This window comes from Balaenoptera borealis, assembly GCF_965194805.1.
Source record: "Balaenoptera borealis genome assembly, chromosome: 2".
Taxonomy (NCBI): Eukaryota; Metazoa; Chordata; class Mammalia; order Artiodactyla; family Balaenopteridae; genus Balaenoptera; species Balaenoptera borealis.
Genome location: NC_138867.1, coordinates 76184863 through 76209771, shown reverse-complemented (window position 1 = coordinate 76209771; position 24909 = coordinate 76184863). Strand labels below are relative to the sequence as shown.

Genomic DNA, 24909 nt, shown 5'->3' with positions numbered 1-24909 from the left:
GAGTATATCTTTTGGGACATATCCCTTTTTGTAACCCAATCTTTGTCTATCCAGTTAGCAGAGGTGATCATCATTTAGTGAAGAATGACAGTGTTGTCAGGAATGAATCTCAATAATTAATCACAGTTGCGTAAGAAGCATAACATTGTAATTTTCTGTAAATGAACTTAGGTTCTACTTCAGTTTTTCATTTGGAAAATAATGTCAACCATTCAGGGTGCTCTCTACCCATGTCTGTTGGTAGAAATCTGTATTTCTGGGGCTTATGCAGTGGCCTAGCTTGGGGGTGGGGATAAGCATCTTGCATGCCATCATTGCCATCACCTAAATTGGCATCTGCAGGGGCATCTATTTACCTAAAGAGTTTGCCTTTTAGACCAAGCACGGCCCACCTGTATCCCTCCCTTATGAACCTACATGGCTTCTCTTTCATAGTTGCTTTAATAATCTCCTTGATACACAAGACATTGCAATTTTTTGCCTCTCTTTAGGGCCACAGGAAACTTCTAGCTGTTCCTCTGACTTACTGGAGCATAGATTGTGTCAGGAAGAAATAAGTACACACCCCACTGAGCCATCTTTACTCACCTCCTCCTGCACCATCCATGCTGGTTGAGAGGGTAACACCAGCGTGGTATAGCTTTTCTGATTACTGTAGTACAATACATGTGAGCAGTGAGCACCAATCTTCTTTGTCCTTTGATTTCCCCAAACCCATTTGAACATCGTTCTCCACTTGCCTTCCTCTTCTCTTATTACTCCCTTAAGAAGCAGGAGACTGGATCCTGATTGTAAAACAGAATTTTAGGATAGAATTGTTTAGGGTACTTGTGAAAATCCTTCATGGTGCCATACAAGTTTTTAGAAAAGACTATTGTAGAATTGGCATGTTTACACATCCAATCAGCTATTAAGTTGAGTTATCTCTATGACAATGTGCTAACCCACAGTGAGATATGTAATGTATGGAACAGTTACTTCAGTTTGGAGCAGAAGAGAATAGAGCACATTTTCTTCCTGTAGGAAGTAATGAGAGCAGAGGGAAAAGCAGAACTCTTTGTGACTTATTTCAGTATACCCTTGAAGAGTGCAGAGTAGTGGGGGATGAATTTAAAGTGAGGAAACCAATTCAGAAGAGTTCTGAGGTACAACTTCCTGAGGAATCAGGTTTCATTTAGTCCAGAGGAAACAAGTTTTCTTAATTTTTAGTTTTCTTAGGAGGATTCATTTCTAATGGTAGTCAGACTATGATTTAGCAGGGAGATAACTTCTTGTGAAACATGAATGTTGACCTCCTTATAAAATTATCCTCATTCTGCAGGGAAAGAAAGACATTGGTGAACACATGTCCTGGTTATTCACTTTCATCATTTTTCCTCCTGAGACCCCAAATACATGGTTATACGTGCTGGGTGTCCATGTTTAATAATTTTCTTTAAAAGTTAGTTCATTAAGTTAAGAGCAAAAAGAGAGAACAGTTATAGGCAAAACACTATTTAGTGACATTCCATAAATAAAAGATTAATATGGTTAAAACATCTTCACAATATATTTGAACTGAGTGAGCCTATTCAATCAGTTAAGTCTTGGAGGTAGACCTGAAGGGGTGAAAAATTACAGTATTATCAAATTATTAAACTTTTAATTCACGTTTAAATCAACTACAGTTCTGTGAATTGGACTGGACAACCAGGGTAATTTGGAATATATAATGGAAACCATGTTGCCAAAAGACTCTGTGTGGTGTGGAATGAATGCACTGACTTTCTTGCCATTTTCAGTACTTTGCACACAGTACATGCTAAATAAATGCTTGCTGAACTACTTTAGAAAACCATCCCTCTCCATTCCCATAAGTGCCCATAAATTATTTCATCCTGAAGGATTTTAGGTCAGGTTCTAGGACGTACCATCCTTAGCAATATAGTCTATTGGCTTAAAGCATAGTAATGTAATAATAAATAAAATAATGTAATAATCTGCAAATACCTAGCAGACAGCTAACATAATTAGCTATACATTGTTTTTTTTTCCTGAAAACTATATGAATAGATAAAAGAAGGTGTCTAATGAGACCATGAAGCTACTAAGCATCTGAAGATGAAAGTGGTGCCACAGAGATTAAAAAATATTTTTTAAAAATGCAGAGGCTAGTGCCATCAATGAAGTGTTTACTTATCTCTCAATTTTGTTATGCATTATTGTTCTTATTTACAAGCTAGACAATAACTGCCATCAACTACTTAAAATTTAAATGTTCATCCTGTGAAAATATCTGAATTATTCTACTGTAGGAAAATATATATATTAATCAACTTTAACTTAAATAGACAAAAAATTTATGGAAACATTAATTGCAGCCATGAAAAATACTATAGGGATTGATAAAAGTATCCTTTGCTTATATAATTATTATATAAAACTCTACTTAAAAATACAAATTATTTATCAATGCAGATGCAAAGCAAATCTAGGTGATGTTTTCTCCAATGTATTGATTCATTCCTAATATTGATATATTGGAAATAATAATGTTACATATAATATTAGAATAAGATATTTTGTGATAATGTTATATGAAAATTTCTTAGTCAAAGTAACAAATATATACGTTCTTTTAAAAATCAAACTTTTAAAAAAAATAACAAGCTAATCTAACTTTTAAATTTTTATAGTTGTGACATACGACCACTGGGTTATTTCTAGAAATGGTATTATATTTAACACCCATTTTTTCCTTGTCCCACTTTACCCTTGTAATTTTTTGATGTACCATGATCAAACAGTGTGCCCAAGGTTATTGCTTCTCTGAGATGGTATTTCTGGGAATGACCTTATAATACTTTCAGACACATTATTGCTGCCAACATTTGGTAATAGTGTGTAGAGAAAGGGCTAGGACTTAATTGTAGGGACTAGGCAAAACTGTTGGAAAATGTTAAAGTTTAGAGGCCCCAGAAATTTAACTCCTCTATTTGTCGTGTATAGGTATGTATATACACATAAGCACACACACATATATATGTGACTCCAAGAAAATAAATTTCCAGAGGTCAAGTACCACATATATACGTGTGTGCATACACACACACACACACACACACACACATGTGTTTGTATAATTCATTGAATGATTCCTACATAAAAGCTCCTGTATACATTGTATGTGTCTCAAGATACTCAAAAACCTGAAAGTTCTCTACAAATTTTAACACCAGTAATAACCTACCATGGTTAGTGTTATAGGATATCCACATTATAAATTTTTTCTAGTGCCTGATTTCTGAAAGGCTCCACATGTCCTTCTGAATTTTCTTTAAAGCTCATGGATGGATTGAATGATTGAACCATATCTTAAAAGTTGATGAGTCAACTAGAAAGAATGTGGTGAAGCAAAGATATTCATCTACTCAACATTTTCCAAAACCAGCCTTGGTTCAGAAAGTTGGAAAAGTAGCAGACACACTGACTATTTGGGTATTTCTTCAGGGTGCCATTCAGTAGATAGAAGAAATCAAAGCTAATTTATTGAGTTAATGAAGGCCCCAAGATTAGATGAAATTTCAAGAAAAAAGTTTGGATTAGAACAAATCCCTCAGGCTTAAATTAGGTAACAGTAATAGTCCATTTCCTTCATGGAATTAGACTACAAGTTCCTTTATAGCTGTAATTTTATCTTCTTAATGTTATATCCTTGGCAGCCAGGACATAGTAGACATTCAATTCATATCAGCTGAATTGGTGAATGAATGATTGAATAAAAGCAATTGAAAAACTTTTTCAGTTTATCATCACGTTGTAAGTACTCGATGGTTTTGCCTAGTGAAACACATTCTACTAGACAACATAATGTGAGATTAAAATGAATCAAGGTATAATAAAATAAATACAATATTTGTAAATGTTAATCATTAAAATAAGTCTTTGCCTTAGAGGCAAGTATGAGTCAAATTAGTTGTATCTTTTCACAATGTTATAATTCATATGACTCTCAAATGTTTCATTTATTAGGGGTAACACTTTTTTATTTTTCTTAATCTTTCTTTAAATTTATGTTAAAGTAAAGAGTACCTTTTTATTCAAAGAAAACTCTAAATAGAAAACTATTGTCTGGATTTTCTGATGAAAGAGAATGAAAAAAATCTATGCTTGAATATTTGTAGTTATGTTAGATGAGCACAAGATAATTGTGTGCTTAAAAAGAATAAATCAAGTAAGCCCACTTGACTGGGACTTACATATTACATGGTTTTCCTTCTTAGAGGAAAAAAAACCCTTATGAACGACAGTCCAATTATTCAATTTTGCTTCCTAATTATGGAAACTACTCATTTCTTGGCCTCAAGCAATAGATGATACATCTCTGAAGGGTGACACAAAATCTGTCACCATCTATGGCTCGTTTTAGTCAATGTAAATATTTTTGGAAAACAAAAATAAATAGTTTAGAAATTCCTGCCTTCAACGTGGTTGAGATATACGTCATTCCTGATATGTAAACTCTGGTTCATATCCTCCTTTAGATAAGATTGTGGGGTATGCTTTTCTCCTCTAGGACAGTGAAAAACACAGAAAGACAGCAATTGGAACATGACTATAGACATGTTTTCTCATAATAAAAGCTGGTGTTTAAGCTATCAGTGAAATTAGAATTAAATTGGGCCAATAGCTCATGTTTTTAGAACTATCATTTAAGAAATTATATCCATTTCTCTCCTATATGCCACAAAAAGGATATTGCAAAGTAATAACTTGAGATAAAGCTCCTTCCATACCTTCTCAAGTGTCCTCTGAAGGAGCTGAAGATTCAGAGCCAAATTAAGCTCTTCAAAAAATGTGTTCTAATAGTTTTAAAGATTATAGAGAGGATTAATGAGATGGTATGTATGGAATGCTTGCCACGCAATCATGAAATTCCGTACTAAATATAGTTGCTCTTAAAATTACAAACAAGTTTCGTAGCAACCATCCCTTATAGGATGTGGAGTTCCTGGAATCAGCTATTGGATAGAATAACTTTATAATAATAAAGATTTGAAGAAACGTTTCCACTTTAACTTAAATATTTACCTAGAAAAGCTGGCCCACATATTTATTTACGGAGCAGCTGTTCTTGCCATTTTTGCTTCTTTTTCCAGTAGTCCTCATGAAAAGTTAGGGGCTTACTAACTTAACTCACGAAAATATATTGGTGTATTTTAAAGACAGTAATCACAAATCATGAGAATCATACTTTTTATTTAACTATGTAGACTACTTAAGGAGTATGAATTTAAAAGAAATTAGTGACAGCAAATTCTTATTTATTATTATTGGTGGATAGTATTGAAAATAATTGAAAATAATTAAATTTCTAGAATTCTTTTTTATCACCCTTCCTATATTAGTAAAAGAAACATTATTTTGTGAAATCAAGAAGGACAATATTTTGAGAATCATGTTTAATTTGAAACCAGGGATTATTTGAAAGACAGAAATATGAGGTAAAGCTAACAATATTTAAGTAATTGGAACTCAGAAACAAATTCCTGGCTGGATCTTTTTAAAACCAATAGAGCCACTTTTTTTCAAAATTTGAGATAGCACCAAACTAAAGAGAGGACATGAATAAGTACTATTCAAATAATTGTATTGCCTTATAATGAAGCACTCCACAATATAGCAATAGAAGAGATTCAAGGGCTAGAATGTTAACTTGTCAGATCACATGTTTTGTAGAGTATAAAGTACAATGACATAAAATAATAAGCATCAAAATGATGAGGCAAATCTTAAATAAGAGGGTATGCATATGCAAATTAAATCATGTAGCATAATTCTGCCCACTAAATGTTAGTTGAATTGAACTTTTAATGTTTTATCATTAGGGAGTATTTTAGGTCAATGTCCTGATAGAATGACAATTCGATTTCCTGGATAAAGTTCCCTTATTATTTCCTTCCTTCCTTGTTGTTTGTGTGTTCTGCCTTCATTTTATAGATAAAATTTATTACTACTTAACATATTCTGTCTCCTCCCACTAGATCATGTATTCCATGGGAATAAGAACTTCATCCATTTTGTTCATTTCTGGATCCTCAGAACCTGGGATGTAGTAGGATTTAAATAAATATTTGTGGAATGAAATAATTGACATCAACATTCATATAGACACATTTATGAAAACATTTATGCTCTTATATGAGTAGAAAAGATAGTGATATATATTACTCCCAATGTTTGCCATAGGATTGACTTAATAGATTTAAACATGAATGACTTAATAGATTTTTTTTTAACAAAGAAAACATAGATACTATTCATAGGAAAATCATAGACTAGCTATGTAAAGACTAGAGTAGGAGATAGAAAAGACACCCCAAGCTAACAAGAAAGTGTTTTATTTTTTATAGAACTTTAGTGGGCTAATATGGATGTATAACCAAAATTGTAGACTTATTTCTAGAATATGTGGCTCCTGGGTGTGGTAGTTCTGTAAAGACCAGCAGGATAACTTTCTTTTTAAAATAGAGCCAAGGATTACGTTTATTGTAGGCATTCCATGTGAGAATAAGATACTTGTTTAGATTTGAAGAGGAAAAAGAAATGCCTAAAGAGACAGAAGTGTTTGGGATGCTAAAACTTACTTTGTTTTAAGTACTTATAATATACAAAAGACCACTTTCATATTTTAGCTTACTATTTATATCATTGATACTTAACACTCATTTGTAAATAACCACAGACTACATATTAATAAATACCTTTCTAATGGATGAATTTCTGGTACTTTTTGGGATGACTATGTTTTCTTTGTCAGTATTTAGAATGCCATCAGATAATCTTGTTAGAACTTTGACAATAAGGAATGACACTCCGTAAATTCAGCTTATAGCTGTGACTAAGCTTACATATTCTCATCTCACTTCACTTAATAGTTAAGAGAAATCAAACTTATTTTACTTCAAAGAATGTGGGCTGCTTAGAAATTCCTCTAGAATTGGTTTCACAAAATAGATATCTTGGCTAATAGTAAAGGTGCAGTGTTGATTTTACTGTATGGAAGTTTTCGATTTCTTGAAATTGGGCTCCAGTTAAAGAACTTTGAAAGTGCCCATCAAATGCTAAGATTCTCCTAAAAATGTGAAATTTCAAGTGATGTTCTATGAAAGAAAGACTTTAGACTAATTTTTCCACTAAATGTAACTAATTCTTTGCATTAAATTAATCAGATATTTTGCTGTCATGAAGAGATATCCAAAATGATAAATTGGAGGTGATAACACAGTAGGCAGGCGCAGAATCCTATGTCTTATACTGACGTTGAGCATAAGCAAATTTGAAATGGTAATTATTAGTTCTTTCCTTCAATTGCCTGAGCATCTAGACTGAAAGTGATATTTTTCCCTTAGTTATTTTGACAAATCACTCAATTCTTTTTTTCATTCTGAACATAATTCTCATATAAGCAAATTTGTGAAACTTTCTATAACCATCATTCAACTGTAATTTAGCCTCCATAACTGGGGAAAGATGCCATTTTAGAATCAATATCATCATGATACATCCATTTGATCCATAATTTTTAAATCCCATGCATAGTTAATATAATTGTTCTAGATTTTTGTTTTCTTATGCTGCATAAGTGTCCTAAAGGTTTATGGAACTCAAGCACCCACCCCCCTTTGTCAACACACACATTCTAGCTTAAAATAGCTGCATGATTTCTTTAGTTCACAGATCATTATTGTTATTATTTGTTCAGATACTGTTTATACCCAGTTTAGAATTTACATTTCATACATAGCTACTTGGGCATCAATTTCAACCTTCAGAGCTGTTAGCAGAAATACATAGATCTTTGAAAACATTGGAAACAACCAGTTGATGGGAGCATTCTATGCTGATTTTCAGTGTTTGACACAAATTTAGCTGACAGTTACTTTAATTAAAAAAATAAAATACTAGAGTAGAAAGTTATTCACCAGGAGGTAAGTGAAGACTACCAGGAATCAGCTAATGACTTGTTCTTACATTAGACTGAACCTAGGTCAGAAAGGTAAGAAAGGTAAGCATCTAGCTATTATACGGCCAACTTTATATCATTCAAGTCAAGCTTGAAAAAGCAGGTTTCAGATGTTGACTTTTGCTTTCCCCAGATATATGTGATCTTTGGAGGAGAAAAAGACAGCTTTAGGCCCTTGGTGCTGGCATTTTCATGTCTTTCTCAATACCGCAACCATGCTGTGTCCTTTGGAGATGCTCTTTTACTGGACTGTTCCTCAATGAAACTGGGTCTTGAAGTGTCAATGGTATCAAGAGAGATCATAGGGTACCCCTCTAAATCTGCCTCTGGTTGATGTCAGTCCTGCTAGCCCTGTGGATTCTGGTCATAGCTGCCAACTTTCTCTTTGAAACTTCTTCCTTTCATTATGTTTAGGTGCCTCTCAAGTCACCGAGCTTTGGTCCAGACTCAAAATCAAATTTCTTTTTTCTTGTCTCTCCCTGACTGATCTCAGAGATATTACAAAGTGCATTAAATCTCCAAAGAGAGACAGCACTTAAAAGTGCTATTTCACTTTTGTGTTAACTCACAAAAGTCAGTATCTCTGACTGATCACATATGAAAGAACCCTTAAAAAGAACAGTATCACATTAAAAAAAATTAAAGCATTTTAAACTGCTCTTTGGGGGTCTGTCTTCTTTTAGACACTTCAACCTGATATAATGGTGGGGGTAGGTGGGTGGAAACTTGGTCTAAAAAATAATGATTAGCAAATTTAGGAAATTCTTTAAGTTTGGCTGGATACTTTTTGCTTTGTCAGTACTACTGTCAGTGTGCGTATTTCACCTCTCATTTGACCAATTCAAATTTCTCTATATAAAGTTCTGTTTTTGAAAAATTGGCTACCTTTTTTACCCCTTGGATAAAAATAGTCATAATGATAATACTGAAGGTAGGCACATAATTCTGTGTTTTCATAAATATAAAATTGAGTACTGTTTTAGAAAAGGTATGCCATCTTAAAAAAAAGTTAAGAAAACTAAAAATTAAATGCTGGGGAGATTTTATTAAAGAAAGGAAAGTAGATCATGTTTGATAGTACATGAGAATGATCTCATAGCTGTGATTATGACTTACTTTGCTCACAGCGAAAAGGGTATTAACTTTAACATATTTACCAAGAAGGTTGGATATCTTGTCAAGTAGATAGAATAAAGCTCAGAAAAATTAATCTGGTCCAAACTTCCCCAAATAGTATTTCTTTGTAACACTTACATTGTAAGAATGGAATCCATATGTCTTTAACTAGCTCTTATAGAATAGCATGGAATACCCAGGAAAGGTGTGTGATTAGTAAGCTTTCTATTCTATCAGTGGAAAACTGAATAATTCTTGGTCTCATATACCATTAAGAATCTTCAATGACTGGAAAGTCACATGTAGATTTGATTTTTATAAAATATTTCTTATGACAAATTTTCCAAACTAGGCATGAGAAATTGAAGAACATTTTATTTGATTTTTAACTTTTGGGGATGCATTGTGTATATGTGTGTGAATGTGTGTGTAATTTTCATTTTCTGGCCTTTGTGAAGGTGAGCATACTAAGACTAGAGGGAATGTGGAGATTAGATTTTGGAGTAACTAGTATATTTAATGTGAGAAAACACTGCTAAAGTATTGTTGCCTCTCAACAAAGATTATACTAAGTATCATCTTCCACATGGGAAAGGCAAACCATAACTACAAAATAGTCCTTCTTCAATAGTTTTCATGACTGGTGTCAAATTGATATTTCTTTTTTTCCGCTTGAGTGTGAAACAACTGCTAGAACCCTTTATACTTTAAACCTTGAGGCAAATGCATATAAGAATTTTTATCTTACAGAGTAATTAACTTTTAAACTTTTTATGCTATTGGATGGAATACATATTATATGTGAGTCTAAGAACATTCGTGGAGCTTACTAAGTTTTTATATATTTACATAGTGTGAGGGTTTAGTTCATGATTCAGTTTGCTCCAAGTCAGAGAAGTTGACATTTTGATTTTGATTTTCACGTATTGAAATGTTCTAAATTCCATTTTCTACCTGGTTCATTTGCAATGAATTTTTTAGATGAACAAGAGTGCACCTCATTGACCGGCTTTCCAAATTTTTAAATAAGGTAACTTCGACATCAAACTCAATCTGTATTCTTCTTTTTTTAAAGAAAATTTATTTGACAGAGAGCATAATGGAGCACAAATATTAGTACATCATGTTATAGTTCAATTACAGTATCAGTGCCCACTAAATAAATAGTTAACATCGTTGGACAAATAATTTATATGGCTTATAAATGGAAAACATATTCACATAGTATGCTATTTAAAACTTATGGATAAAACTTACCTATATGATGACCATAATGTCAGAAAAAGAAATAAATAGCTCTAAAGTTATATAATTCAAAACTGGCAGACTGTGCTAAGTCTTCAGTCTGAAAGATTCATAAAATAAAATGTATTTCTATAGGATTGTCCTCTTGGTTATTCTAAAAAAGAATATATCTTACATATTATCTAAGATAAGTCTTCTTGAATTAAATATGTTTCATAAAATACGTATTTTAATTTTTGAAGAAGTAATAGTTACATTTTTCAGATATATTGTGTGAACTAATGTGAGCTTATGCGTCTAGCAAAACAGCTATTCTCATCAAAATCAACATGGGAAGAGCTAACATTTTTTGAGCAGTTGTTACTTGTCAGACACTGTTTATGCACTGATAAGTATAAATTTATTTAATATAATGATCTGTGTGGTAAATACCACTATGAGATCATTTTGAACATAAAGAACCTGGGGTATAGATTTGTAAAAAATTTTCCCAATTACGCAACTCATATATATAGGTTTGATTTAGAACTTAGGCCCTTAACTAATGATAGGTGTTACATATCAAGTGTTTGCGGAATGTCTCCTCTCTGTCCTGGATGTTTATCTCCTTTAGTTTGTGTTGATTCTCTAGAGAACAAATATCGAGATGAACTTGAAAATTTTAGTTTATCATCTGGGATTTCTATTATCTTTCCTAAACAAGATACAGACAAGTGAAAAACTGATTTTATACTTTGTTTTGTCTCTGTTGTTTATTTTATTTTATCAAGATTTTTGGTCCTATGTTGATATAATTTAAACTACTTAAATAGAGGCTAACATACCCTAGAGAGAAAAGAAAGGTTGGTTGTACATACATCATAACTATGTGTATTTGTTCCCTAGGAAGTTTTTTTAAAGCTTTTCTTAAGCTATCCCTGAAAAACATGTTAGAAGATGTTTTAGTTGGGAAGTTATGACAAAATATATGAAATGTTGGGGTGATTGACTTAAATTATTACTTACACTCTTAATATTTATTGTCACACAAGCATAGTGTATTATGCCCTATAAGAAAAAGAGGGAAAAAGTATTGTTTTATTATTTCAGTTTAGAAATCTACAAAGGAAGAAGTTAGGCCTGACTAAAGCTAAAGATGAACATCAGCTCTAGGGGAAAAAGTGCTGAAATGAACAAAAGTTTTTATCAGGTAGTGCATTAAGTTTTATGCAGTAAACTAATTAACTAAAAAAAAAAAAAAAAAAGCAATTTACACAGATGCCCTGTCAAACACTACAGGGGAAGCACAGATGGGACACTATCAAGTAGCATAATGCTCTAGTACTCATTTATAAAATCTGCATAATTCTTCCAAACATCTGAAGCCCTGTAAAGAAACACATGCTAAATTTAAAAAATATATATATTGCTCTAAATTCAAACACTCTTTTACATGCTGCAATATATTTGAGTGGGTGAAGTGCTATTTGTGGGTAGTATTTGCCTCACATTTAGTAAAGTTTAGAAATGGAAACAAATGTACACATACAGGGAATTCCCTTGAATAAGCAATATATCTGCCCAATATTTTGATGTACAATGTATTTCCAGTATATTGCTCTTCCTAATTGGATCAACATAGGATATCTTGAGTAGTTGTTGAACAATTCACTTGTTTAAAATTCAGAAAACTTTATCTACACTGTAGGAGAGATTTCTTTTCTCCTTTTAAATTATTTTGTTTTTCAGGCTTCAAAAGCCTCATTTTATTTAATTCATACTGATGTTACTTGTGTTATAATGTTTTTTGGCCTGATGTTGGAAGCAAAAGTACCTAAATTTAATAATCACTGCTAACTGCACTCATGCATTTTCCTCTAATGATATTAGTGGGCAAATTTATATTGTTTTGCTTTTTGCTGATCTTTTAAAGATGTATTTTTGAAAATGACTTGAGTGCCCTGAGCAGTGTATAAAACAAACATTAACTAAATGTCTGACTCCCCTTTCTCTGACTTAACGCCTTATCATCTTTCCTGCCAAGATTCTTGATGTTCCTTTATGATTTTATTCTTTTGCTTTTTTGTTTGTTTGTTTACTTAATGGTATACGCCAACACAAGAAAAGCAAGAAGTGAAGTTGGGGGTTAGGGTTTGGGGGCTAGGAATGAAAAACCTCCATGAGCATTGCTTAATTTTTTCCCGAATCTCTCTGCTACCTCTATTTAAGACATACAATATGCAATCTCATTGCCTTTGACCTTATTGGTTTCCTTTTCAAATGGGTACTAATAATTAACACAGAGCCATTGAGTGATGTGACTATATTCTTCATTGCATTGTTGAACATGCTAAATAATTTAAAAAGCACAGAAGACTCTCTAATGCTTGGTGGGGGAGGTAAAACCATACCCATTTGGAGGGGGCAGGGGGCTGAGGGTCTTTGCTTTTTTGTTTCTATTGAATGCTTTTCGGCTGTACAGCTGGAAAGGGCATTCCTATAGGACTTTAAAGGCAAAGTAGAAAAATGACATAAAAGCCTTGCTTGGATTTGATTGATGCACTCTCATATTTGAAGTTCACTCAGAGCTTTGTGCTAGAAGGCCTGGGTCACTCTATCCAGCACTCTAATGAGACTGTGTGTGAACACTTCCAGCTTTGTAGGCCTTGCTTTAATCAGAGATTGGAAAACACTCCTGACTGATAGGCTCCAGAATCAGACCTAAACAGAAAATAACATGCTCGATTTGGCCTCTGAAGGTGGGTTGAGCAAATCTTTGTGATGTATTGGAGCATTTGCTGAGTGCAAGTGCACGTGGGGTGGTTCCTATTTCTGTCGGCAAATACAAATTTTTCACTCAGCAGGCGTAATCAGAGCTAACTCGAGAGGAGAAATAACAAAAACTCAACAGCCCTTAGCAACTCAGCATGGCATAGAGGGATTTAAGACTTTAGCATTTTATCTCCATCAGTATGAAAATGTATGAGGAAATCTGAACTTTGAAAGTGCAAATAAACACGTTTTAACACATTGCAAGCCATCGATTTCACTGGGTCTTTTGCCGGGCACTTTCAATTCTTTTTTTTAAAATCAATTCTTTATCAATTTCACTTTAGATTTTCAGATTTCATAAAAACGTGTTTCCTAGTTTGCACCTTTTAACTAACTGACTCATTCAGATGAGCAAAGAATAATGTAAGTAGCACCTCCCAATGGGTTACTAATACACAATAAGGTTCTGAAGTCTAAAATTTTGTGCTGAATGGCAAAAGATAGTGTCATTCACTGATGGGAAAAAATTCTCCTCACTCTTCCTGAGAACAACTAGAAATCCCCAACAACAACCATACACAGACACCTGAGTCAGAGATCCTTTTGAAATTCACTTATGGAACTTTCTTATAAACAGTGCAATCATGAAAATAACCAGTAAAGGTTAAGTAGCTTAGAGTGTTATTTTCACCAGCTGCACAAAGCATGCATACTCACTGCTTTGTTTACACAATTTTGACATAAGTTCTCATTATTTTGTAACTTTCTTGTCTTTATTAATGTCATTTCCTAGAAGCAGTACAATATCAAAACCTGAGATTAATATTGAACCCCATGTCCCTTTATCATCATGTCCAAATAATGAGATCCTTCTTAGAGCACTATATACCAATGTTATTCAAGCATCTATGGTGCTAAAGTTCTATTAGTGAGGTAACCACGTATTTTATCATCCAAATTTATATACTTTTAGAATGAAAGAGCACTATTATTAACAAGGCCAGAGAACAGACAAATTGTGGATTGTTCCAGGAAAACCAAGACATATGGTATCCTACCTATAGGAAACTTTCTTTGAGTAACATGGAAGTCTTAATAAATCTTGGAATGACAATTTTTCCATAACACAAATTTTACCTAGCATTTTTTGCTTGGCTAGGAATCTCCAGTCAACTTTGTTTCCAACAGCAGTCTAAACAGATTTGGCTCTATGTTTTATAGATTTTTTTTTAGCAATTAAAATTTTAGATGTACTTGGGTTTGAGAATCCTAAGGAAATGTTAAGAACTGGCAAATATATGCTACACCTTTTTTCTCTTAATATTTGGCTTGACTCCTGGAAGGACTACAGGGATATAAGTGGTTAAAGAGGTAGTAATTTTGTTCTGAGTTCAGGGCACTGAAAATATTTCCTTCATCAGAAAAGTGGGCATTAGACACCCAAATCAAGAGCAGGAAATTAACAGAATTCCACACTCCACATCCTGACTCATGCTCTAACCCCATCTCATGTACTTTCTTCCTCAACCACTAGGGAGGTTTATTATGAAAAAAAAAAAAAAAAGAGTCTGCCAGATCACAGGATTCTGCACCCAAACTTGTAAAGGAACTAGGGATGTACTCCTGTCAAAACTATAAATTTGGGGATCAATATTCTAGGTAAACCTCTACTTTCACTATTGCCTAGATATTCTAAACTTTTCCCTCAGTCTGTTTTTCAGAATGCAGGTGAATTATTTGGTACAAATTAAATTCCTCCCCTTCTGTCTCTCCCTCTGCAGCACAGCTTAAAAATAATAAACCTGGAATGAGAGAATCTAATAGGCTATCTAATTCCTTTGACTTTCATATTAAACAACTTGCATAAATGTTTGCATATATCTCATAAAATAATAGTTTGTTGAATGAGTAAATATATAGGACTGAATTAAAAGGTTAATACAAACATTTCCATATATACCTATATGAATAATTATACAAACACAAGTTTGTAAATATTTTAATATTTGTTTCTAAAGTGCTTTTTTTTGTTCAATATTGCCATTTATTTTAAAATTGGAAAAAAAGATTGTAAGTTATTAAGTATTTTCTCTGCAGTTCATCAGTTGGCAAGTATTTATGAATCTAAGTATGCCACAATTGTTCTTATTTTTGGACATTATTGCCTTATGTAATTTTATGTAAAATATATGTAATTTTCTTTTAACTTGGAAATTACTAGTAAAACTAGTAAATGGTTACAAAAGAATCATATTCTCAGTAACATGAGAAAACCTGATTGCATGTCAAAATATCATCCTGGTGTTTAAGATTACGGAGAATATATAGATGGATAAACTTGTTTATGCCATGTGCTTCCTTATGGTATCATTTCCTTATATTTGGGGTTGTAGTCAGTCAGCTCAAATAAACCCAGTGAATAATAAGCAGTGAAATCATTTGGTATAATTAATATATTGTTTATAACATTGACTACCTTTTTTCCCTTTTCTATCACATCCAATCTAAGACTAACCTCTGTCCATTCTACCTTCTAAACAGCTGCCAAATAGGGCTGCTTTTCTCTATAACCCTGTCACTGATTTAGATTAAACCACACTCATCTCTCCCACACGAACTGTTTGCCTTCAGTTTTGTTGCTCTTCAATCCATTTTCCACATAGTGAAGGAAAAGCTTTCTAAAATGCAAATCTTTGATCATTCCCCTGCTTACAACTGTTTGACAGCTCTGCACTACTCCCAGATAAAGCTGGACTCTTAACGTGGTGGCTAACAAATTCCTTTATATCCGGCCCGGCCCTTGCTCACATACCACTCTCTCCCACCATTCCCTCCCTTGCGTTCTCTTGCTCGTTTTCCCTTAAACATTCTTTCCTTTCAACCCCTCCCTCTTTCTTTCTATAGTAATTTAATTCTTTTCAGCCATTCAGGCCTGTTTTGCCACTTCCCCTCAAAATCTTTTTTGATTTCTGAAATCTGGGTAAGGTGTTCTTCCTATGTACACCAATAATAGCCTGCTTTTACTTTATCATACTTGTCCATTTACTTATCAGAACCCCTGCTACATTGCAAACTTCATAATAGTACTTGCCTTTCTTGTCTGGTTCACAATAAGTCAGAGTTAAATATAGTTAAATATGGTACATGTAGATGTTCAGTACAGTTTTTGATTGATGGGTCACTGATTGATTGGTTGATTGAAACGTGAACCTCTGTGAAAACAAGTTGATATTAAAGACATATACATTCCTATCTTGTTAACCACGTTTCCTAACACAATTCTATGTAGCTATCTGGCTTCAATTATATAAAGTACTTTTAAAAAATATCCATCATTTGATTTCAAATCTTCCTCAATTGGTCTTTGTTATTTTTCCCCTTTATAAATATATTCTTACCTCTCTCTCATTCTGGTCCTGTCTGGGTTTCAAAGTAGAATATATCATCAGTAGGACACAGAACAAACAGCAGGTCGTTTCCATGAAATGTTGAAAATGAATTCTAAAACCCTTGAAGGAAGAATGTTGACATGGATTTCCATGCTGTATTGGTAGTCATTAGCAGAGACATTTACGCTGATTCATTCTTCTAAGTAAGGAAAAAAACAAACTTTATAAAAGGTTATTGAGTCTTCACTGTCAAGTGAATATAATACTCACTTAGCTATTAATTTTCTATTAAACTATTTTTAAGATCAGGCATCATACTTTATATTCTCCCACTCATACTTCTAGGTCTGAATCTTATTTTATGTGTCTGAATGACGTTTAGACATTTACTGATGATTTAGTTGTAAATATTTTCCTCCCTGCAATCGTGACACAATACAGTTAAAAGAGGAACATATTTAATATATAATAAATAAATGAAACTCATAAAATGAATGCAAATATCACAGATTTGCTTCTTTTTCTTCTAATTGTTTTCAAATTCCTAAAATATAAAATGGAAATGGAAGAAATAAAACAAGATTGAATTTACTTATCTTATAAGCATAAAGCATCGTATAAGCATAAGTTAGAATTAGAGAAAATATCTAAATTTAGGTCAATTTAACTAAGAAAATTTTTAAAAGTCCAAGATTTAAAAGAAATAAGTCACTTGAAATATAAATAAAAGAAATATTGGAAAATACATTTGATCAGAAAGATCAAGCACCAAACAGATCAAGGGACTTGAGAGAAGTCTGGTTCATGTTGGATGTAATTTCCAAGTGTATTATGTTTACTCACAGTTCCAATGCCGTTTTTCTTGGCTACCTACTTTTCGACCAGATTTGAGGAATTAAAATGTTTCAGTAAATTAATTAATACTCACAGGGAACCTAGAAGCATTTCCTAACATATGACAATTTTTTTTTCTGTGATGGGACCACAAATGGTTAACTAAACATTTCTCCTGTGTGAGCAAAATAGCTCTAGTCCTGACAGTACAAGGGGAAAGTTGCATTTACTTGGGCAACTCATGTTCCCCTCCAACTTGCATGACTCCAAAGCTGCATACTCTGAGTTCCAGGAAAGTGTGTCCACTTTGTTGTCACCCTCACAATTTGCACTGTTATCAATGGGCAGAACATAAAACATGCCCTAGAGGGCCAGACCAGCAACCTCAAAATATATTTTACTGGGTAGCCCAAAAGTTGGCTTTCATAATATGAAACTGTAGAAGCTTACAATTAATATTTTTAATCCAAGCTCCCTCTGCTTTATTATTTAACTATATAAATAAAAAATGTTTAAGTAAATATTGCTATCCAGGACTGTGGGAGATACCTACTAGCCTTAAGCAAACCTCTGGGGAATAACACCACTGGAATCAGAAGAGAACTTTAAAGATCTAGTCACCACAGTTCTAGGAAATCCCCTGAAAAACAAAAATAAATCCCCCTTTTAATGTACCAGGAAAAACAATCTTATTAAACCGCATTCTTATATTTGTGTAAATAAAATAATTTTAGGAAAAGTCAGGTTTTGATCAGTTACATCATCCACATACAGTTTATTCACTAAAATCAAGTGCTTCTTTCTACTTTTAGTTGTCAAGTTCTGACACAATGAAAGTCATTCTAGAGGTGTTTTTTAAAGTGCTTTATATTCCTTTTTATTTTTGGTAAAGAAATACTTTTCTAGCATTAATAGGTACATAGTTGGGAAATGTCCCAAACTATTTTAGTTTTAAACTAAAAGTTCAAGATGTTTCCAAAGGTCAGACTAATTGTGGTTGAATTGTCCCTTCTTTTTTTAAAAAAAGCACGACTCTTCAGTAAGTAATATAAACATCATATCAGAGGTTGCTCATGTGGGTTAATGAAATAGTTTATTACAAATAGAACTTGCTCTTTTGTTGGTAAAGAAGTAGACGTTGAGATCAGAGAAAATTAATTTTGTTTTTCAATACTTTGGTTAATCCCCTTTTATTGTTTTTTTTTTCACTTTGGAAAATACAGTTTGTTCTTTTAAGTCAATAGGCTTATCTACTGCCTTGTAACATAATACAGAAAAAATAAACTAATAAATGAAAGGGCTGCTTACACTTTTTTTTTTACTAAAATTCTACTAAATCTTTCTACTAAAATATTCTACTGGCTTTCAAGATACATTTTAAGATTTGTCAAGCTCAGGCAAATTATGGAAAGCAAATAGATTATGGGTATAGAAGATAAAAATGTGTAAAAGGTAAAATAGAACTTACAGTCATTAAACTAGAGAGAAGAGAAACTGAAATAAGTCTTTTTCTTTTCAAAGAAAATAATCTCAGTGTTTTTAAATCAAGAGGAAAAAAAGCAAAGGTCTAACTGCCATGTAAACTCATTTTAAATGTCATGTCTTATTAGAACCTAATAATCAGAGTGCCTATTTCCCCCTTTTGCTTGAGCCATCAAATTTGTCAAAATTTTATGATAATTCATTCCATCATTTCTTAGACATTTAAATGACAGACAGTCATAGTAAAGGGGAAAAAGCTTCTGTTATCCTACTCCTCCTGTTAAAACTGCCTCCAGAGGGGTTTTTAAAATATTCCGTATCATGGCGTGAGCAGCAGCTAAACTTCTCAATTCTACTTATGATTCCCTGCCTTTCTGGAAAATGACAGTAAATTGGCCACCTACCATTCTTGACCTTTTGGCTTCTGAACCATGGCTGACCAAGTCTTAGCTTGACTTGTCTAAGTCAGTAGCTCTAGTATCACTCTCATCCTCTCCCAAAGGGTCTGAAGCTTTCTGTCTCCTGAACGGGTAAGCTCCCCCTCTAGTGTTCGCTGCTCATCAAATTATTCCTCCAACAAATAAAACAGATAACTGCTGAGTTTTTGGTTCCTCATAGAAGGACATAGCTTGGAGTGACAATTATAAATGTTTGTAATAACACAAAGAGGAAAATATAAGTATAAATTCTACATTAAAAAAAAAGTGTTCTTTCCTTTTGAGCATCTTGAAGGCATCCCAGCTGTTTGTTTGTGGAATTCTAGGAAATGCTGCTTGTGCTGCCTTTCAGGGGAACGCATGGTTGAAGAGAATGAGCTTGGATGCTCTAAGATGACCTGGTTAAAAAAATCATCCTTTTGTGTTGGGAAGTTTGAAGCCTGGTTATGAATAAGTGACTTTCCATTGAAAACTGACAGCCAGGAACTCCTTATTTGCAGACCAATTACCAATCAAGGAGTAGGATTGGCAAGGGTGGAGGGTTAGAGGCTCCAGCACTTTATTTTTCCAAGAATTTTGAGGAAGACCAGTAAAATAATTAAATCCTCTCTATTTGCTGTTACAAAGAACCTGGGTAAATAAGGTCCTATACACTAAAAGACTTACCCTCACAATAGCTGACACAGAACTATGGAAAAAAAAATACAATGGATATTGGTGATAGTTTTAAAGTATGTTGGGCTCAAAGGTTAAAAGTTCAGCCACTTCGTTAAAACTAGTGTTGAAGCTTCAGTGAGACAAACCAGAATTTATCATGCAGTTGAAAGTAAGAGAAAGGAAAAACAAAGAAAGAAAGATCAAGCAAAAGAAGGAAAAAAGTAAAATAAAAATCTGAAAGAGTCCTGAGAGGCTAAAGCTCCAGTTGGTTACCAAACTAAAATCTAGAAGGCTGTTTTATTTTTAACTATGGTACATGATTTTAAACTAAAACAAACAAGCAAAAAAAACAGAAAAAAAACACAATATTCTTCAAAGAAGGCAAAAAGATTTTTACTATTTAAGTGATTGGATCAAAGTTTGTCTCAAAGGATAGTATGTCTTGGAATAGGTTATATAATTTATTTAAGACTCAGATTGGAAATAATATGACCACATTAAATTAGCTTTGGCTTTAATCTTCTGAATTTGGAGGCATAATTTAAGCCCTCAACCAACATTTCTCTTAATATCAGTGGTTCTATAAACATGGTTAGATAATTTTATTCTTGTGTTATAAATTAATATGCACTTCTTAATGACAATACTAAGCTTTTTAAAACGATGATAAAAAAGGGGAACCTCCTAAACTCAAGGGAGGAACTTCCTTTTAAAGTATTTTGTCTTCATATTACTTCATGATCAAAATTATCACTATTATCATCATTATCATTAAGCAGGTATCAAGTACCTACAACTTATATAAATATACATCCTATAAGAATCCAACTTGCATTTTGCTTTGGTGTTGAATTACTCTATTTTGGTCTAATGAAGACGTTAAAATATCTTCTAGAGTAAAATAAACCATTCCTTAAAAATATTCCTTATTTTGTTGCTATTTTCCTCTTTACTTGTTCATTTAACACTAGATTGCTTAATACAAGAAGAAGAAGAATGCCTTAAAGCCCTGCAATGTTAGACCACCTTAAGTTTTTCCTATTTTCAATTTTCCTGGTTCTGTTTTATTAAATCCTATTTTAGTGCTCTCTTTTAAAGCTGACTTAAGGCTCTTAAAAAGATCATCATTCATGAACTGGTGGAGTCAGGTGACTAAGGCCTGTCTTTGGTGAACAGGATGCCCTTTGAAGGTTTAAAGGACTAATATGGTCCATGGGTACATTCAGTTTTGCACTTCTTAGATGAGACTGACATAGGATGATCATTTTCACTGAGTTTAGGGTTTTCCAGGTGGACAACTGTGCTCTAAATTGGACTGAGATCACACACACTTCTCTCTGAACAGTTGTTTGATAGGAGTATCCCTCAATCACGTCTCATACTAGGTTGCATTATGAGACACACAGCATGAATTGAAGGCCAGCACAAATATAAATACCACCTTCTTTAGTTTTTTTTTTTTTTTTTTTAGATGGTTCTCTGAACCATTGGTTCAGGCAAACTTGAAACCATCAGTAAAATTCCAAAGTAAATAGAGTACCACACATAACAGGAAAATTGAATTTTCTGAAATTTTCATAGTTCAAGTTTCTAGTTGTACAAAATTTGCATCAAAATTTCTAGCATGAAGGAGGTCATGAGTTATATCAGCTTGGCTAATTTAATTGCTAAAGATTATGCAGCTTTGCAAAGGACAGATGAAGGGGCTGCTATCCATCAAAGTGGTTATAGGAAAACAAACACACGGAAAAATAAGGGCAACAACAAAAATAAAAGCCCAGAATAAATTTAACTACACAGAACCCAAGTGTCCTTGTAATTAAGACTTATTTATAATAGGATTATAAAATATATGAACCATAAGGGATTTTAGAGATGATCTCATCTACTTTTCTCATTTGCCAAATCTCAGGCCCAGGAAAACTTAGAAAAATAAGTTGCTTGTTTACTACCATGTGGCTACAAAATGGAGAACAAAGCATGGGATCGTCATCTTTGGGTTTCACTTGCAGTTGCTGTTTTCACCTAGTGAGCTTCAGCCATGCCCTGAAGGTTGGTAGGGATGCTTTTATTGAAATAGGAAGAAAGAGACATTTTTGGAAAGTTTGGAATAGATGTGAGTTATTCAAGGAGATAGTAAATATCTAGGGAGGAGAGAAGTTTAATGATGAGAGTAGAAAAGGCACTTGTTACACTCTTAAAACTCATGATCTTTACTGAAAGAACAACTAACAAGATACAATTTGTTATTAAAACTGGGAAGTAAAGAACAAATGATGGCTGAATGAAGACCATATACTTCTTTTTAACAAATATATTGGAAAAGTTTATCAAGGTATTTAATTTCTTGGTAGTTCTCTATGATAAATCTACAGTCCTAGGCCCTAGCAAAAGCATAAATATAATTCTTGTGAATTATAGTGAAAACTTTGATCAGGTGGGATCATTTATTTTCAGAAGAAATTATACATTTGTCGATTAGTTAATTAACAACAATTTCAATGATGATGAGACAAGAGTAAACTGTTCAGTGGCTTTTAAAAAATAATAGCAAATTAAAAAGAGAGAAAGAAAAGGTGGAAGTTTTGAAAGCAGTGAAAAAGTCTAGATTTAGTTAAAAGAAAATGGTCATAAGAAGTATAGATGGCACCTTTCAGAGTTTGAAGTTAGTAGGGAAATAAACAGATGTTTATTTGTAGGGAGAAGTGTCTTCAAAAGGTGGTTTAACGTTCTCATTGTGCTGCTGAACTAAGTAAGAAATGAACTACATGAACTAAATAAGAAACAGAAGTATTGTTGGCATTTACATTTAAAACAAAACTCATGGATTACAGGTTGTTCTTTAGTATGAGAACAAAGAATACGTACATTAAACATGAATCAAATTGCCTAGAATCAAATTTAATTAGTGTAAGTTGCTAGTCCACATGGTAAATAAGTTATTGTTGAAATATTAGAACTTGATTATTTTGATCATCTTATAAAGCTTCTATTTATTTTTTAAGAATTCGATTTATTAATTGTCTCCATTTGGAGGCCTTCTCTGACATCCATGTCTTCCATTGCTCCCTTCTTCCTTGCTCTGGGCTTTATTTATAATTCTGGGCTTTATTTAGATACTAACCTTTTCCACACTCTGCCTCAACTGTTGATTTCCTCATCTTATTTAGCCAGAAAATACCCAAGGGCAGTGATTATAGCTTTCTTTTCTGCATCTACAGCGCCCTGTTTTCAGTGTCTGGCACATAGTACACACTCAGTAGAAAACTTTTTTTTTTTAATTTTTAATTTTTTTTTAAATTATTTATTTATTTATTTATTTATTTATTTATTTATTTATGGCTGTGTTGGGTCTTCGTTTCTGTGCGAGGGCTTTCTCTAGTTGCGGCAAGCGGGGGCCACTCTTCATCGCGGTGCGTGGGCCTCTCACTATCGCAGCCTCTCTTGTTGCGGAGCACAGGCTCCAGACACGCAGGCTCAGTAGTTGTGCCTCACGGGCCTAGTTGCTCCGCGGCATGTGGGATCTTCCCAGACCAGGGCTCGAACCCGTGTCCCCTGCATTGGCAGGCAGACTCTCAACCACTGCGCCACCAGGGAAGCCCGAAAACCGTTTTATGAATGAAATTGTTGGTGTAAGGATTAGAATGAAAGACAACTTTGGCTTCAAGTCTGCATTCTACAGACTACTCGTTATTTTGTGGACACAGCAGTAAAGTTTCCATGGGAGTAAACATTTTTTTTTCAAGGTGAAGTGATATGTTACAAATTGGAACCACACATGGTAATTGTGACTCTTAACTTCAATTCTAATATTATATAATAATTGTAAAACTTCTTTGCTCTAGCATGTCAAAATTATATCCTTTTAACAAGTGTCTCTCCAAATACTATATGATAATAACTCAAGCACTTTAACCTCATTATATTTTCAGTGTTCTATTATCCAATTCATGCCATTTTTTCAGTGAGTATTTCAGGAATGCCCTGGCAGCATAGTAGTAATTAAACTTTCTTCTCCTTGTGAAGTTTACATACTAGGATAAGAGGCAGATGATAAACACACCAATAGATGTGGCAAAAGTGCAATGGAAGAAAAGAATAACAGATTATAGGAGTTACAGAATGCTAGGTTGGAATGTGCTTGAAGGTCACCAAGGCTCTGCCTTTGTTGTCCAACAATATGTGAAATTGTTCCTCCTTAACTTTTTCTAGAGGTTTAATCCAAGGATACCATGGTTGAAATTTGTACTTCCAGCATGTTTTCAAATCTAAATTACAATGGCCTGAGTATTCTGTTGTTGGTTATTCTCTAGACATATTCAGGCCAACTTAGTTCGCAGCAGAAATTATTACTTTAATAAGATTTGAGAGAGATAAGGGAAATGCCCAGGATATATTATAAAATAAGATTCTTTGAGAAACAAATGGAAAAATGAAGAAAGTAGATAAGGGGGTATAGGAGGTCCCCAGAAATCATTAGGAAGAATAGAGAAGATAATCTGTTACAAAACTTATACCTTCAGCAAGATATCAGGTAAATTGGACAGGAGTTAAAACATAATATTATGCACACATGTGTACAAATTGACCTAATGGAAGGAGTAAAAAGTGATACTGGTTGCAAATAAGTCACTCTACTTCCAGTAAATTCTATAAACCTTAGACTGGAAATATGGTAGATGGCGTTTAAGTAGGAATTAAAAGAAAGAGAACCAACCATGACATGATTACAGAGACATAGTATTTCAGAGATGAAATAGATCTTAGAAGGACATTTATATAAACTTTTTAACTTTACAGTTGAAACTGAATTGAGGGAACTATTAAGTGCAGACCACCTTGCAAGAGAGAAGATGTAGATAATTCTACACAATATAGATGTTAACATAAGCTTAGCTCCTTTGCTTACTTCTCTGATATCACATCTTATGAATGTGAACTTCTTGATTGTAGGAGCCTTCTCTCACATACCACTAAAATCCTGCTGTTTAGT

The 24909-nt window shown here is 33.3% G+C and overlaps 1 protein-coding gene and 1 long non-coding RNA gene across 6 annotated transcripts in view; one reads left to right on the top strand and one right to left on the bottom strand.

Moving 5' to 3' along the window:
- The window catches only part of LOC309622537, a 67549-nt gene extending 43364 nt beyond the window's left edge, over positions 1-24185 (bottom strand). The window contains exon 1 of the long non-coding RNA XR_014240950.1: positions 589-24185. This is a non-coding gene — a long non-coding RNA (uncharacterized lncRNA). The remainder of the gene's footprint in view (positions 1-588) is intronic.
- Positions 1-24909, top strand: part of LOC309622492 (uncharacterized protein) — a 639059-nt gene that overhangs the window by 221143 nt on the left and 393007 nt on the right. The gene's annotated exons all lie outside the window — the stretch shown is intronic.